The following is a 17,241-nucleotide window of genomic DNA, read 5'->3' as shown; positions in this document are numbered from 1 at the left end:
GACTTTATACGTTATCACTTAATATTTAAAGAGAAATCAACTCAATTTTTTAAACTTAAATGCATCTATTTTAAGATAAATTTTTCATGACTTTACATGGGAACATAGTATCCCTTTCCATTAATTATCCACAAAAATAAATGCAATAAAGCAAAACAATATCACCAAATTCTAGACTGGCAAAGCTTTCTGAGCTTCAGCCTTGTTTCTTCTCCATTTAATAAAAAGTGAGGACTGGGGGAGAATGTTGCCAGAGAGGAAAGGACTGATTAGCAAAGGTTTGAATGTTATTAAAATACCCTCGCCCAGCAACAGACCCCTTAAAGGAATCAGAAAGATTAAGAGCTAAGTAATTCAACATGATTTTCACACTAGAAGTTTTGATTCATGTTTAATGATTTGCTCACGTACCATCCAAGCTGTCTACTCTACTCCACACTGGGGGCACGTGCTGTACAATATTCTAGAATGGTGGGTGCGTGGGGAGATCTCCTGTGTCTGTGGTCACTCGCCCAGCTGGTTTTCGACTCAAGGGCAGGTGTTTCTACCATCAACGCCTTTCCTTTCCTCCTACCATTCCAAAGTCCTGCTCTGTGGTGTTTCCATCAAAGACCTTGGTGTTTCCATCCTAAACCTTGCTAATGCTATGCCGGTTTTGATCTGAAACAGGCCAGGCCAGTTAAAAAGGGCAAAAAGACACCACCAGGGCCAGGGAGTGGTGGAAGACAGAATAAAGCTTAGTGAACTTTAATTCGCTCATTCTACAGACCAGAAATCAAAGGCCCGACAGGGGCTGATGAGCAGTGACAGGATTGGGAACCATCCAGGCACCCAAATCCCAGTCCAACGCCACCTTTCCACTATACTCCCCCTTAAGTTTGCTCAGAACCAGGAGAGGTTTGCCTACTCTGCAATCTCTTTCTAGCTACAGGATCAGAAGCTATAATCAGAGACCGATAAAGAAGAGACAAGGTCTTCTGGCAAGCGTTTCTCTTAGGGTCCCTTAAATGCTAGGGACCCCACTCCTCTCCAAATGACACCCAGCCGTGGGTTTGCTGGGCTCAAGGAAGAATCACGGATCTGTGACCTTCACTAAAAGGTAGGAACCTTAGATTACTCATTTGACCTCCATCTAAAGAGACTCTCTATTTGGTAGCGTTTCTGGTCCATCCACCTCATTTTATAGAAAAGGCTGAGTCCTGGGGAGGGAACATAACTCTCTTGAGATCACCCAGCTAGTAGGCAGCAGTGCTGAGAGTGGCATGTGAGCCTTCTAGGTCTAAGGCCAGTGTTCATTCAAAAAAAAAAAAAAAAAAGTTTAAAAAATAAAATCCACTTGTAAACTCAGGCAAGAGGAGCTTTAGTGCAGATAGGACCCTAAATAACATTCATTTATTCAATCCATTCATTCGACAAATACTGAATGGGCCATGCCAATATACGTATATGCCAATATACGTTGACCAGGGATCTACAGTATAACTACCCGGCAGTTCTAAGGAGCTTCCTGAGATTCAAGGGCGTGAGTTTGAAGTGTGAGCCACCAGCATGATGGCGTGTTCTTCTAGAACCTGGTTCAGCTATGTGGGGTCAGGCGTGAAGTGAGCTGCGTCAGATCGAACCAAGGCTATGGCTTTGTCAAAGGAGGTTGACGAGGTGAAGGGCTCAGAGAGAGAGTTGGGGGCAGGCAAGGAAGGGGTGAAGGCAATAATCATAGGATTTGAAAGTGATTTTTATTTAAAAAAAGTTTTTTTCTTAACTTCACAAAATAAATTTTGAAAGGCTGTGATGCTGGTTCAGGTTGACATGGCGATATTGACATCTTCGTTCAGAAGCTGTCTCGAGGGTGTTTTGCCTGGGCTCACCAGCTTGTTAGATGGGGGAGGTTCTACTTGATTTCAGTTGTTGTTTGATCCAGTGCTCAACCCGAGAGCTTCAGGACCTTCCTTCCTCCGGAAGGAGCCTTCTGAGACCAATCCAGGGGTCAGTCCAAAGCTCAGGAGCTGCAACTCACCTTATAAAGCCCTTTTATAGCATTGCTTGCATAAGTAAATAGTTGACTTCCTATTTCTGGACAGGACATATTTGTTCTCAAGGCTGCCTGTGTCCAGGGCACCCACTGGGGAGCTGGAAAACCCAACCATTCCTCTCCTGAAGTTGTTTGGAAATAGCTAGGGCAGTTTGCACACTTCGACCACAAAAAACAACCATGCACTGAAGCCGCAATCCAAGCCCAGCTCGGTTTTGCATTCTCTGTGTCCCCGACCTCATCACAATACTTCCCGAGAGTCTGGCCTCCTTTCCACTCATTGTGGGTGCCCATGCAGGTTTTCATTGATGTCAGCAGTGGTAATGATTAAGTGGAAACACCCCACCCCATTCAAACGTCTCCCGTTCCCGGCCGATCCCCATTGTGAGCGAAAGTGCAGTGTGCCGGCCAGCGTTTTCTCCCAGAGCTTCAGCCAGGTGAACCCGGAGAAAATAAGGCCTTCTGACTCCAATCACGCCACCACCTTCTCAGCACTCCTGATGTCGGCCTCTGCCCCACCTGGAAGCGGCCCAGCCTTGGAAGAGCCCAGAACGGATATTCCCCTACCAAGGATGACAAACGCAGAAGTGTATGCGTTAACCAAAGTCCATCAGGATGTACACTTCTGGTATGTGCTGTTTACTGCACGTCAACTCTCACGCAGCAGAAAACTTTCTGATAAAGCAGAATTCTAGATCACATTCTAACTAGTGTAAGATTTAGGGCTGGAAGCAAGCAAGGATGCCATTCCCCACTTTAAGATCCCGATTTTCTGGGTTGCATTTGACAAGAGGACATCAACACAGGGAAGAACGGGTGCCCATTGTTGTTCAAAAAAAAAAAAAGACAATAAAAGGTAAGTAAGACACCACACCCCCTACTACTGGCTCTCACATTCTCAATCCCTCTGAGAGATTTAAAAAAGAAAAGCCCAGGAAATTCCAAGCATGACTACCTCCCCAGATAAGGCAGAAATGGAAGAAAACCAAACTTTTTAAAGTAAGCATTTTGATCTTCATGCAAACATGGAGTTAATCTCAGGACAGCTAAGCACAATTACACAGATGAATTCATTGTGTGAAATGGTCATTGAGCGTAGAGAATGTTAGTGGCCGTTCAGAGTCCAAGCTCTGTAGGGGTCATACCTGAATCTGCTGAGTTGAGCACATGGAAACCTCGGTGTGCATTCAGGCTTGACCATTCTTTTTAATTTATTTCAGAGTTGCTCTCAGGGTGGTTTCGGGAAATGCAAATCGAGTGTCCATAGTGGTGTCTGAGGACGTGCAGGGTTTGGATTTGTGTTAAACTGCAACTATAAATAAAAATCTTTTGGGCCTGTATTTACATATATTAAAGCTGTTCTTAAGATAATAGGGTGATTTTTATAATCCCTTACTCTTTAAATTGGCTTTCATTCATACAGAGAGGACAAGCGTTAGGCCAGACGTTGTCTAGCTAGGTTCTGGCTCTGGTTCTGTCTCAAATTCTCCAGGAGTCCTGGGGTACTTCCTTCGTGGACTGTGGGCCTCCCCACCTGTCCGCTGAAGTGTTCGGAGCACACGGTCTGGCTCTTAGTTCTAAGGCTGCAACTCAGTGGAGTTTGGAATCACCACTTTACCTCCAGGATTTTATTCTAAGCAAACTGGATCTATTTCTACAGTGTAAACCGCATATGATTTTACAGCCTGATTGGCCTCCCAGACCCACCGACTTAGGGCCGCAGTTGGAAAGAACTCAGGTCTTTGCTTTAAACACCTGTCCCTGTTCCCACCAAGAGAAAACTCCAAACTCATCAAGTATCAGTGGCCAGGGTTGAATGTGCAAAACTCACCCCCGGAAAGGAACTATGTTCCCGAGAGGTTTCTTTCCATGTTTGTAATGGTGAAACAGGCCTTAGCAAGCATGGAGGACCAGAGAGGTTAATCAACTTGGCCAGGATCACACAGGCAGCAAGAAGGAATGAGGACTGAAACTTCCGTCTCCTCACTCCCAGCCTGGTCGGGACTCCTGCACATGCCCTCAGGAGTTAGAAATGCTCATCTTTTCAATTGATCGTTCCACATTTACCTACACCCTTCACAGGGCATGAAAATGTTTTGTTTTTTAGGAGTTCGAGCTTGTTGAAATTCACTAGAGAAGTGGGTATTGATGAAAAACTGTCAGTTACCCAATCTGTAGGAGTTTCACAAAAAGAACTGATGAAGGCCTTTGTTCGGAACTGTCCCTTCCTTGTCCCCAGAAGCATAGTAACTAGGAGACAAGAGAAGGAAAGAGGGCCCGGACCACGCAGGGGCCACGCAGGAGCAGCCCTCGGCTAGAGATGTCTGTGCCGACTTCCTAAGTTTGAATCAGAGCTGGGCCCTAGCGTGCTGGTGGAGCTTGGGCCTTTGGAAAACAAGCTGGAGTAAAACCAACACTGGGTATGTCCCACAGCATCCCCCGATCTTTCATCTTTGGGAAAGGGACTCCCATTTCCAGCATTCTCCAATGCTTGAACTGCCAACACATCTGTCTGCCAAAGTCAGGGCTCGTGTGCAAAGCACCACATCTGTACTCAAATGCACTTGAATTTGGGGATCATGTCTGCTGCAGGTCCTCTGGGGAGGGGAGGCAGGGCCAGGAGGCAAGGAAAGGAGCCGGCAGCTGGCGCAGGCAAAAATTATGCTGAGTCTGAGAGAAGATAGCCTGGCTCGGAGCTTAAGGCACGTCCTCGGAAGTGCCTGGCTTCACTGCTCTCAAGCTGTATGACTCCAGGCAGGAAATTCTCCTGTTTCCTCACCTGTGAGATGGGAGAGTCGTACCTCCTGAAATCACGACCGCTGAGGGGCCCCTCCCCTACCCCTTTCCTTAGCAGGCTCTCCAATGAGAGATGCCACCCTTCACCGAGCACCCATTAGCCCATCTTGTCCTCACAACTGAAAGCGTGAAAGATACGGTGTCCAAAGTAGGATGTCACTCGGGCACCCAACCTTCCCCTACCCCAGACTGAATACTACCACCCCTGGTGAAACAGCCACGTGGCATGTGGCTCACCGTGCCCTCTCTGGTATCTGTTGGGTGACTTCCGTCTTCCCTTACTTCAGTTCCCAGTGTCCTCTCCTGTAGACGACACTTACCCCTAACCCTCGGAAGCAGGGAGAGCAGCGTCCTGCATCTGAAAGAGGAGGGGCCATGCTGGCTGTGGCAAGATTCCTTGTCTTCAGCCCTACCTCCCCCCTTCTCGCTGTCTCCAATACACACAGCCACCCAGTCAGCTCACACCACCCTCCTGCTGGACGCCGTGGGCCATCCACAGAAGCAGCAGGGGTCAACCTGGCTCTGCCGCCCACTGCCAAGCCAGTTGCTCTCTCTGAGCCTCAGTTTCCCCATTGGCAGAAAGAAGGATCTGGACACGGTGCCTCTCAAGGGCCCCTCCAGCTCAGATCCTCTGCGGCTAGCGTGTGACCAGAGTTTTCTTCCACCAGAGAATGCTGCTTTGTCCTAGCTCCAAAATGTAACAAGCGCCCTTCCATCCCTTCTAGGTATTTTGGACTTTCTTCCAAAAGGTCTCATTTTCCCAGGTTTCTGAGGCCTCCTGCCACACAGAAGCCAAAATTATCCCAGTGTCAGCAGCTAAAAACAAATCAGATCAAAAAACATCCCTGTGCCTCATCTGAACATAATTTCTGCTTTGAACCTTATGCCAAGTCTAGAGCTTATCAGCCAGAGTGTGTTTAATTACCATATGAAAGAACACTCTTGGATCATATTTAAAAGAATCCTCTTTTCAATTTAGATAAGAAAAACACCCAGTCCTCCAGAAACTACATATAAATTCCTCTCTAAATGTCCAAACAGATTTATGCCTGTAGAAGATGTAATTATCTCCTTCTAGGATAAAGGACTCTTCCAGCTATAAGGGAGAGCCAAGAAGCCAGAACGTTCTGCTAGAGACTGCAGCAGGGCCACAACAGAAGGGTGTCCAGGTTGTTCACTGTGCAAGAGTGCTCCACTGCTGGAGGGTTGGGGGAGATAGAGGGGAGAGGGTGACTTAAATCCAGCCTACACTTCACCAGTCAAGCCTGGTTCTCAGTGTGAGATTATGTCAGTTCAAAGGGAGGTGTGTGTCTCTTTTTATAATTCAACAAAGGCCTTTGCCAGAGTGCCTGTTATAGGGTTTCTGAGCCGCTTCTCTTTTCCTTTAGAACACTCACATTGTACTTTGCAATAACACATGTGTAGGTGATGGGATTTGCCTCTGTCTGCCAACTAGCCTATAAGCTACGTGAGGGTAGGCTGTGTTGGGTTTTGTTCTTCTATCCTTAGGACAGCGTTTGGGGCCCGAGGCAGGAGCAATGAATGGACAGAAATAATCTGAGCTGAAGGGCCTGCGTCTTATATTTCTGCATCCTTTCCTGCCAGACCTAGGGGATGACTGGGCCCAGTGGCATGTGGTCTCCATGATCTAAGCCCTGTGCACAGACCCAGGGGACACAGACTAGATGAGAGCTACCCAGCCCTGGCCTGGCATCTAACACACTCATGAGGATTAATAAAACACAACTTCCCAAGCCTTGTCCCAAGAGAGTCAGGCATCTAGGATTTATATATATATATATTCAGGATTTATATTTTTAACAAGGTCCTCCAAGTGATGCTAAGTTGCCTGTCAGGGTTGGGAACACACAGATGTTGCTGCAATAGATGTAAGGAACTTTAGACGCCAAAGAGAAGAACCCCGAGGTCCAGCCTGAAGGTTCCTGGTAGACTTTCGGGCGGAAATGATGCCTCAGCTGGCTCTTGGCAAATAGGAACTAGGTTCTGGAGAGGAGGGTGTTCTGGGTGGAAGGAACACACGGACAGAGAAACAGGAGACTGCAGGGACTGAATCAAAATGACAAGGGCTGGGCTCCCAGTAGGCAATCAAGCATAAGTCACTCACGTTTCAGCCGCTCTCCCAGAACGCTTCTGGGTGGGAAGCCTGCATTTCAGCAACCCCCATTTTTGATCTGGCTTCTTTCCTATTTTTGGTCCCATTTGTCTTCTCGCTTTCTCTTACCTTCTTTCTCTATCGAGACCGCGGTCTCGCGGACTAGCCTCCGGCACCCTGTGCCACCAGGGCTGGATTGCCAGGGGCTTCCTTGACCAACGGGCTTGACTTCAGAACGCCAAAGTGTCCCGGCTAGAAACACGAGCTTGCCGCGCCTGGCGGAACGGCAGCCCCCCGCAGATGCCGCGTGCGCCCCAATGCAGCAGGAAAGGGTCTTTTTACTTGTTGCAAAAGCAATGTCTAGAGTATGACGTCCAGGCCCCAGAGGAGTCTGCACATCATGATTCCTTCCAATCTTCTTTGGCCCCAGAATGGGGTTGGTCATGCTGGGAACGACAGAGGGGATGCAGGTGGGGTAGGAGGGTTGGTCCTCAGAGACCTGCCTTCGCTGGAGAGGTGCTGTCCCCGCGCGAGGCGCTGGAGGCTGCGGAAGCACCCCTCACCCTACACCCTGCTCAGGACTCCCAGCTGGCCTTCCGCCCCTGTCCGTCACCTTCCATCCATCTCCTTACTTGTCCCCTTCCTCTCCTCCTGTCCCATATGGCTTAGCCGATGGGCCCGGACTGCGCTGGCAGGCTGACACTCCCTCCTAATTGGACTTTTCACACTGGACGTTTCCCATAAGCTCAGCTGTTGTTTTGACAGGTCTCCTTTATTTATTTATTTATTTATTTTGAGATTTTATTTATTTGTTTGACAGAGAGATTGAGAGCACAACAGGGAGAACAGCAGGCAGAGGTAGAGGAAGAAGCAGGCTTGCTGGGTAGGGAGGAGCCTGGGATCATGACCCAAGCCAAAGGCAGACGCTTAACCTACTGAGCCACCCAGGTGCCCCTGGACGGGTCTTCTATGACCAGCAAATCTGCTCAGAGAGGAGAGTCCCTGGCACAGTGTCCCTCTCTGTTTTGTCCAGCCGGCCTCTGGGAAGCCGTGCACAGCTGAAGCCCTCAGCCTCCACACCGAGCTGCAGACCGGGCCTCTTCTGCGTGACGCCCCATGCCACAGTTCAGTGCCATCCCGCCAAAGCCTGAACTATCTTGTCTGCTGTCCGGTTATAAATTAATCTCCTGTCATCAGTGATTAACTTAGTCGAGCTACAGGAGTTGTTGAACCAAAACAGCCTCTTGGGGTGAGTCTCCAACATCGTGTGGTGTGTGGAGCTGCCTGTGACCCTCATCCCTCTGGCCCCTGTGCTGTGTCAGCAGGGGACCGGGGACAGCCAGGGACAGGGGTCCTGCTCTGGGCACTGCCATCCTGGGGCTCACTGCATTCCTCAGCGTGGAGATCCTTGTGGCAAGCTTCTGGGTTTTGTTTTCTTCTGGTGTTTGCAAAGGAAGCTTTAAAAATGGGGTTGGGTGGGGCTGCGGTCTGGGGGTGTCTGTCATGTGACTCCAGCCACCTGAGACCCGTATGGAAAAGAAGGGATTCCTACTGAGGAATGTGCTGAGTGTTGAGGAGACAAGGGAGCCCTCTAGTCTCCTCCTATGTTGTAGCAAGAAGAAGCCTTGGAGGTCACTGGTTCCAACTTCCAGATTCTATGGACACCCAGAAAGAGGGCTTGTCTCTCCCAAGAGCACACGGTAGAACCAAGGGGAGAGAAAGGACAAATGTCCAGTTGGGTTTGCATGCCGGATAAAGGCTTTCTTCACCGCTGTGGGACAGGGAACATACAACTCTTTGGGGAAGGGGCCCGGGGATCCTTCCATATGCCACTTTTATCACTTCAAGGCCTCAAAAGTAAAGCTTCTCTCTCTCTTTTCTTCTGAGTAATCCTGGCCGATTTGGTCTTACTTCTTAGCCGTGGGGCTTCTCACAGAAGTTTCAAAGTGATGCCTTTATTCACCTGTAACCCATAGCCCCAGTCTAAGCCCAAGAAACAAACAAAAACAAACAAACCCCAGCGGAGGGACATTCTACAAAGAACCTGACCAGTACCCCTCAAAACTCTCAAGGTCATCCAAAACACGGGAAGCCTGAGACAGCGTCACAGATCAGAGGAGCCTCGTGAGACATGGCAGTTAAAGTCTCTGTGGGAGCCTGGAACAGGAAAAGGCCACTGGGGGAAAACCAGTGAAATCTGAGTGAAGGATAGAGTTTAGCTGATGTTCTGTAACAAGCCTGGGTCCTTCACTAGAAGGAATGCACCTTTGTGCAGAAGACGGTCACAGTAGGGGAAACTACGCGACAGGGAGACAGGAATTCTGGACTATCTTCATAACTTCTCAGCAAAACTAAATCTGTTTTCAAGTAAAGCTTTCATTAAAAAAAAAAAAAAAAATTGGTGCTCTTCAATTTATCTCAGGCTGGAGCCTTTATCAGATCCTTAATAACAGCGCCGGTCACACGGTGACTCAGAAGCATCTGAGAGAGGGAAGCAGCAACAAGAGAAGGAAGGAGGAATGGAGAAGAGAGCAAGAAGAAAGAGGAAGAGAGAAAGGGGAACGCGGAGGCACAAGACGCGAAAGGAAACGTAGCCGTCCAGCCAGTGATGACCAACGAAACAGAATGTGCAATATTCGTATCAGGGGTTTGTTGGCCATAGAGAGGATTGAAACACGGATCTGTGCCACAGGGCGGACAAACCTTGGTCACACAATGCTACGTAGAAGAAACCAGACACGAAAGACCACGTATGGCTTGATTCCATTGACGTGACATGTCTAGGAAAGGCAAACCCACAGTATAGAAAGTAGATTGGTGGTTGCCAGGAACTGGGGACAGAGGGAATGGGGAGTGATGGCTAATGCGGATGGGCTTCCTTTTGGGGCGCGATGAAAATGTTCTGCCATTACACAGCGGTGAGTTTTGCAGAACCTTGCGAATATACCACACGGTTCAAATTGCCCACTTTCCAAGGGCGCGTTTTGTGGTGTGTGAATTACATAATCCATTAAAAAATAAAATAAATTGAAAATGTTAAGAAGGAAATATAACCTAATCTGTACTTTCATGGAGCTCATGGTGTACTGGACACTTTAGTCCCCGTGATCATAAGCCGTTTCCCTGGTCTGTAAGCTTCATGGCAGTAGGAGCCATGGAGAGCTGCCCGTTTTATCCCCAGCACCCAGCACAGAGCCCTGCCCCTAACAGACTCTCAAGAAGTGCTTGCTGAATGAAAGAGTGAGTGTTTTCTGTCCTCTGACAGCCGGGGGGGGGGGGGGGGGCGGTGCTGGGGGACTGTCACAAAGGAGAGGCTAAAGGTATTCAGGAAAATCTAGGGTGCTCAGAAAAACCACAGGCTGTAAAATGGACAAGATGTACCATTCCCCGACATCGTACGGATTTTCAAAGCCCTCCCTAAAGAGGCATTCATGCCCTCCTGGGTCCCCAAGCAAAGGCTAGCAAAGGCTTACCTCCTTCCTGCCTGCTGCCTGCTCCGTGTGCCTTGGGACCACTTCTCCTTGGACATTCACACACTCCCTGGGGAAGTCTGACCAGTCTAGACCCTCCCTGTGCAGCCCAAGGAGCTCATAGTCTAGAGGAAGAAATGTGTCTGCACCCACCCCACGGCCCACTGCCTCTGACAGAGTGTGCAGAGCAGAACAGAGGCCTGAGCGAGAGGAGCTGGGAGCCTGGAGGGAGCAATTCACGGACCCCCAGCAGAGGGAGGTCACCGACAGCTTTGCAGAGGAGGGAGGGAGACATCATTTCAGCCGGAGGGGCCTTGAGGCGTGAGGAATGGATTGATTCGGAAATACAGATTTTGTGTTGGTAATATCTCCGCTCCCCATTTCGCAAATGGTGGTTTGTTTTCTTGTTCATCCTCCACAGATCCTTAAGGAGAGCCTAGAATATCATCACCAGAGCCCCAGTAAGACCCACGGCGACTCGGCTCCTCAAAGGTAAGTGTCCTAAAAAATGAAAACTGCTTTTGGACTCCTTGAGCCAGCCGGAAGGAAGGGAGTCATCTTTAAAACCTGCTTCCAAGTACCTCAAAACGCTGGGCAAGGGTGGCTGGAGCCTGAGGGTCATGGACGCGGGCGGGACTTGGAAGTGACCTCTCCATCCCAAGAGGGGCTTAGAGGGGAAAGACACCTGCAGAACCGTGCATTGTAGCCTTGGCACAATATCAGAGAAGGAAGAACAAAGGCTTTGCCATCAGACAAAGCTGGCTGTGAAAAACAGCCCTGCTACTTCCCAGCTGTGTCATCTGAGGAAACATGGGTTCTGAGCCTCAGTTTCCTTGTGTGGAAAATGGGGATCTGGTCCCCAGCCCCCCGGGTTGCTTTGAGAGTTTAAAAAAAGATAATGCATGTAAAGCATCCTGGTTAATATCCGACAAATAAGAGACTTTCGATAAATTGCAGGCAATTTTTATCATTTTTATTACAATTACTGTCATAATTAGAGAGCTACCTTGTCAATTTGGAGGGTGCTTGAAAATAAATTTCTATACAGAACTCCCTCTCGGTTTATTCTAAAATCTATTCAAAGAACAAATTGAGCTTTTATTCTGGGCTAAATTGCAAATGGAGTTTCTGTATCATTTCATAATGAGTTTTTGTGATGAGATCACAGAATCACAGAAACAAAATTGGAGACATAGAAGCTCCTGTGCCTTTCAAACTTCTCTGTAAAACAAGACAAAACAAAGCGGAGAGGCCGCTGTGGATATACTGAGGAGGAGAGATTTTTGTCCCCAGAATATGCCAGCTTTAAAGGGAAATCCGATTTCCAGGTCCCTCTCTTACTAAGTCCGCAGGGCTGTGTAATGTAGTACTTTAAAGCAAGGCCATGCAGATGCATAGCTCCCGTGATTTGAATAGAACAAGAAGAAGAAGTAGAAGAGGAGGAAAGGAAGGGTAGGGGGGAGGTGAAAGAGGGAAGGCAGAGGCATTGGTATTTTGAAAAACACCCCAGGTGATTCCAGCGTGCACCCAGAGGCTCACAGCATGGTACCAGCTCCCTTTGGCACTCAACCGCATACCCCTGGGTAAACAGCAAACAGGAAATACTTGTTTCCCTGTGTCTCCCTATGGCGCAGTTGGGTTTAATAAGATTACAACAGCTTGACCTATATCATACTCGATACTGCTGGCAGCCACGTGCTTATTATAAAACAATCACTAGGAATCTAGGAGCCCCAGCAGATCAAGGACAAGGCTGCACATTCGCATTTATGTGTTAATGGGGAAGCCCAAGGTCTCAGGCAGTGGGCGGGGGTGGGTCTTGCCCTTTAAACCTGGGATGACTTACATGGACTTCAGATATTTGGTGGACACTTTGGGCTGTTGATTGGATCATCCCAAGAAGTACGTAAAAAGAAAAAAATTTAAAGAATCTTAAAGATGAAAGCCGAGGTGCTTCTTTTCAACTTTCTCGCATTGCTGTTTTCAAGCGATTTCCTGGTTTCCGCCTTGTTCGTGTGGCCACTAGATGGCGGACAGGGCAAAACATTAGCCCTTTAGTGGGGCTGCATTGATCACGCTGCCAAGGGACTCAAAGGTCTGGTTGCCGAATTCAGTAAACAAAAATGGAAGGCTCTCAATTAAACTCAAATTTCAGACAAACACGTATTTCGTGGGACACCACACTTACACTAAAAAATTACTTGTTTATCTGAAATTCAAATTTAAATGGGTGTCCTGAATTTTATTTGTCAGTCTTAATCAGAGGAGACTTTCCAGAATGAATAGGGAATTCAGTGGCTCTCAGCTTTTTCGGATACTAGAATTTTTGGCGGCATACTCGGAGGAATCAAAAGATTCAAAGCAACAGGAAACAAGCCAGCGATTATTACAACACAATCACGACAATTACAGTGTAGCAGTGTGTTCCAGGGTCCAAATTCAGTGAATAAAAATGGAAGACTCCCAATTAAACTCGAATTTCAAACAAATACGTATTTCATGGGACAACACACTTACACTAAAAAATTACTTGTTGTTTATCTGGAATTCAAATTAAAACGGTGTCCTGAATTTTAACCCTGACAGTTAACCCTTTACTCCCACGTTTGCCCCATGCCACTGTGTGCATCCAGCTGTCCCTGCCCTGATCACATCCCAAGTAATCAAGGCAAGTGCTGGAAGACTCCAGCAATCCCTCTTGCTTTCTTGGTAATGGCTTGAGTGTAACCTTGCCCTATGCCTCCTTGCACTTAAAGTAAGTTGGAGTTGCATTACTTTGAGAAATACAGTCTCTGTGTTCAATCTGACAGAGAATGGCATAGATAGGCATTTGTAAGAAAAGGAAATGTTACATGTCGAACAAAACTTGGTGGCTTACACGTGAAGGTCGATGCTGTGCCTCTTTCCAAGCTGACGTCCCCTGGCCAGCCTCATGTTTACTCCCTCATGGAGAAGAAAAAGCAGAAACACCTGCATCCTGAGCTCTTTCTTGACATGAATTGGCCAACCTCCCTAGGTGATCATGAGCTTTCTACAGGAAGGGACCATCCTTGGAGCTTCCTGCAGAGAAACGCTGAAGGTGAACCTGAAGTTCAGGGCACTGTTCCCTAAATCAGTGTTGTACTTAACACACTTTCTAGAGAGATTTGTTGCCCTAGTTCTGTGATCCAACTTGTGGTGCATCTGGTCTACTTCTAGGAAAACTGGGTCCCTGAGAAGGAGAAGACAGAAAGGAAAGGGAAACGCAAAAGTTAGCAGTAGTTTGCAGATGGTAACATTAAAGACGACCCAGCTAGAGCCCACTCTGATAATTAACTCCTCTCTACGGGGGGCGAGAGGAAGGCCTGATGGTCAGAAATCCGTCTCAGACCCACTGTTAGGATCTTGATTCTTTCTCCAGCAGAATGAGTGCTTGCAGGAGGAGATTGATGGGAAAGCACAATCCAGTCTCTGTTTTCTGCCCACCCCAACTCTTCTCTAGATCTGTGTCTTTCTAACAGCTTTATTGAGCTACAATTTACATATTTGAAGTGTACAAATCAGTGGTTTGGGGTGAATTCACAGTGTTGTGCAACCAAGAGTGCAGAATTTTACAATATTTTCATCACCCCCAAAAGAAACCCCGCACCCACCGGGGCCACTCCCTGTTGCTCCCAGCAGTCACCCCCAGCCCTAAGCAGCCGCTAACCTGCCTTGTGTCTCTATAAATTGGCCTCCTCGGACATTTCATAAACATGGAATCTTATGGGGCACCTGGGTGGCTCAGTGGGTTAAGCCTCTGCCTTCAGCTCAGGTCATGATCCCAGCGTCGTGGGATGGAGCCCTGCATCGGGCTCTCTGTTCAGCGGGGAGTCTGCTTCCTCCTCTCTCTCCGCCTGCCTCTCTGCCTACTTGTGATCTCTGTCTGTCAAATAAGTAAATAAATAATCTTTCAAAAAGAAAAAAAAAAGTGGACTCTTGTGATATGTGGTCTTTTGTGTCTGCCTTTTTCCACTGAGTATAAGGTCAAGATTCATCTCTATTGTAGCGCGTGTCAGCACTTCATTCTTTTCTCTGCTGATGTTCCATGTAGGGACATACCACATTTCATGTACCTGTTTATCCGTTTGTGGACGTTTGAGTTGTTTTCAGTTTTTGGCTGTTATGAATAAGGCTGCTTCAATCTTCATGTACCCGTTCACAGTCCCTTCTGTGACTCTGCTCCAGGTCTTATAAACACATTGAGAAGGGTCAACTCTCTTGCCACAGTAGCCCCACGGGGATGCTGTCTCCACCATAAGAAGAAAAAAGGAAATATTAATTTAACTGAGGGAGAGGAAAAACACTGAGTGTGGGGGTGCTGGGGACCTCTTCTGTGTAGACTCTTTTTTTTTTTTAAAGATTTTATTTATTTATCTGAGAGAGAGAGCACAAGCAGGGGTAGGGATAGGGATAGGGATGGGGCAGAGGAAGAAGTAGACTCCCCACTGAGGAGCTAGATGTGGGGCTCAATCCCAGAACTCCCAGATGGTGACCTGAGCTGAAGGCAGATGTTTAACTGAGCCACCCAGGCGCCCCTCTTCTGGGAAGATTCTTAACAAAGTACACAAGACCTTGGACTCTGAGGAATTCAGGGAAGTTGATAAGTTTTTCCATCTGCAGAGTGGGTACATAATCCCTTTGCCTCCTCCAGGCAGTCTATAACTAACACATCCACGTCTAAGAAAATTTAGGTCTTAAAGCAACACCATGTTTGGATAGTTTGGTAAGAATGGTCAGACAATGACATGTTTGGGAAATTTTTGCCCTCTGAGATATCCTGAATTCCTCAGGTCAACACATGGATAAACATGAAAAAGAAAAGAGGCTGCATTTTTCAGATTTTCCCCACCACCACCCTCAAGGCATAACGGTCTTAAGAGAGGGAGCTGAGCCTTCCTCCTTGGGAGGGAAAGGGAGGAATCAAGATTGATTGAAGTGAGTCATCCTCACTCCCCTGCTGAGAAGCGACTGTCCTGGGAACTCTGAGCATCTGCACGGATTCATTCCGCACAACTCACTGGGCACTGTCTGTGCGGCTGGTGCCACAGATCAAAATACCACATGGTTTTGCCAGTGAGGAAACTGAGACTCAGAGTTCCCGAGTGCCGCTGAGGTTTCACCCAAGTCCGACCACAGAGAAGCCATCAGAGAGACTTCAGCAATGATTAAAATACATCCCCAGGGCACCTGGGTGGCTCATTTGGTAAAACTCCAACTCTTAATCTCAGCCTCAGGTATATCTCTCAGGGTCATGAGTTCAAACCCCATGTTGGGCTCCATGCTAGGGCATGAAGACTATATTTAAAAAAAAAAAAAAAAAAAAAAAAAAACTGCAGTCCCTACTCTCCAGGTTATAAGCTAGTGAGGAGAACAGATAAACAAGTAAAAAATGAAAAAGGCAGATTAGTACTGGAGGTGAGAAGCATAGAGAAATCATGGGGTAAAACCAAGGGCACTGCAGCCAGTGGTGTGTGGGAGAGCACAAGGTTTCCCCAAGAAGATGAAGTTTGAAACACAAGAAAGAATCTTCCAGGGAAAGGAGGGGAAGAAGAGCTTCCTTACAGAGAGAGAGCCGTAGCTACAAAGGTTTCACTACGGCAGAGAGCTCTAAGAAGTCTGTAACAAGATCAGCGATTGGAGGAGTGGGTATGAGTGGCCATCCAGAGTGGTGACAGATGGGCAGATGTCACTGACAAAGGGCCTTTCATATCACACTGAAAGTTGGCTTTTATCCTGACATGTATGGAGAGCCATTGAAGGATCTTAACCTGAAGGGGGAAGTATCTAAAATTTTACCAAGTTTACCTGAGCAACATTGTAGAAAATGGATTGGAAGGAGCACAAGTAAAAACTAAAAATACTCAAAAACCTCTTCCAGACCTGTTCCATTCTGAACCACTCGTTGTCCAGGAGAGGCACGGTTCTCACAGCGGCACTTGGCTTCACCGTCCTCCTGGGTAGGCTCCTACCTCCTCTTGTCCTCACCCCACAGGAGTAGACCGCCATGTAAAAACCCTGAGGAAAGTGCTTCATAGGTAAAAATTTCTGAGTTCTTTAAGTCTGAAAGTCTTGTAAGTCTGAAAGTCTGTAAGTCTCATTCTGCACTCACCCTCAGTGGAAAGAATTCCAGGTTGAACAACAGTTTTCCTCAAACTTTCTAGGCATGGCTTGGTCGTCCTGTGGTGATACCAGTCTGGTTGTCTTTCCTTCGATCTCACATTTGAGAATTATCTTGTGCTTCACGACCTCTCGAACATCATCCTTCAGCTCCACCGGCCACCTTCTTGTTCCTCGACCATGTCAGGCTTGCACCTCCCTGCCCCTGACCTCTTCCGGAAATTTTCTTCCCCAACTCCGCCCATGGCTGGCGTCATTTCTCTCAGATCTGAGCTCAAGTGTCCGCTCTCAGAGAGGCCTCCCCTTAACAACCTAGCTAAACTAGCAAATACTAGATGGGCAAAAAATATGTATCAAATTCATTAAAAATAATTAGTTATTTCTAACTAGGTTTCTATGGGACTATTTCAGAAAGGAGGCAGTATTTGGAGTGGGCCAAATACATAATCTAATTCATTTTTGATTAGCTATCTGTATGGAAAAAAGTAGAATCTCAAATCCGTACCTCATAGAATACCTGGAAATATATTCCGACTTATTTAAATGCCTTATACATCTGAATGTAAGAGAAAAACTCATAAATACTCTAGAATAAAACAAAATGTCTTCATCACCTTGGAGGACTGCAGATTCTTCAATAGAACAAAAAAAGTACTAATTACTAAAACAAGAGGGTAAACTGGGGCACCTGGGTG

The 17,241-nt window shown here is 47.3% G+C and overlaps 2 long non-coding RNA genes across 4 annotated transcripts; both read right to left on the bottom strand.

The window, feature by feature from the left end:
• Window positions 1–1,716: 1,716 nt before the first annotated feature.
• On the bottom strand, window positions 1,717–10,200 carry LOC131816700 (uncharacterized). Its single transcript, XR_009348147.1, has 2 exons — window positions 3,175–10,200; window positions 1,717–2,592 (listed from the first exon to the last, which is right to left on the bottom strand). It is a non-coding gene; the product is annotated as an uncharacterized LOC131816700 (long non-coding RNA).
• A 2,317-nt stretch (window positions 10,201–12,517) lies between these two features.
• LOC131816650 (uncharacterized) lies at window positions 12,518–16,764 on the bottom strand. 3 transcript variants are annotated; one of them, XR_009348134.1, is made up of 3 exons: window positions 16,539–16,764; window positions 16,310–16,444; window positions 12,518–14,672 (listed from the first exon to the last, which is right to left on the bottom strand). It is a non-coding gene; the product is annotated as an uncharacterized LOC131816650 (long non-coding RNA). The 3 variants fall into 3 exon arrangements; XR_009348133.1 differs by having other exon boundaries at window positions 16,235–16,764; XR_009348132.1 differs by having other exon boundaries at window positions 16,310–16,764.
• Between the last annotated feature and the right edge of the window lie 477 nt (window positions 16,765–17,241).

Source organism: Mustela lutreola, chromosome 15, assembly GCF_030435805.1.
Source record: "Mustela lutreola isolate mMusLut2 chromosome 15, mMusLut2.pri, whole genome shotgun sequence".
Taxonomy (NCBI): domain Eukaryota; kingdom Metazoa; phylum Chordata; class Mammalia; order Carnivora; family Mustelidae; genus Mustela; species Mustela lutreola.
This window is presented reverse-complemented; position numbering and strand designations above follow the sequence as displayed.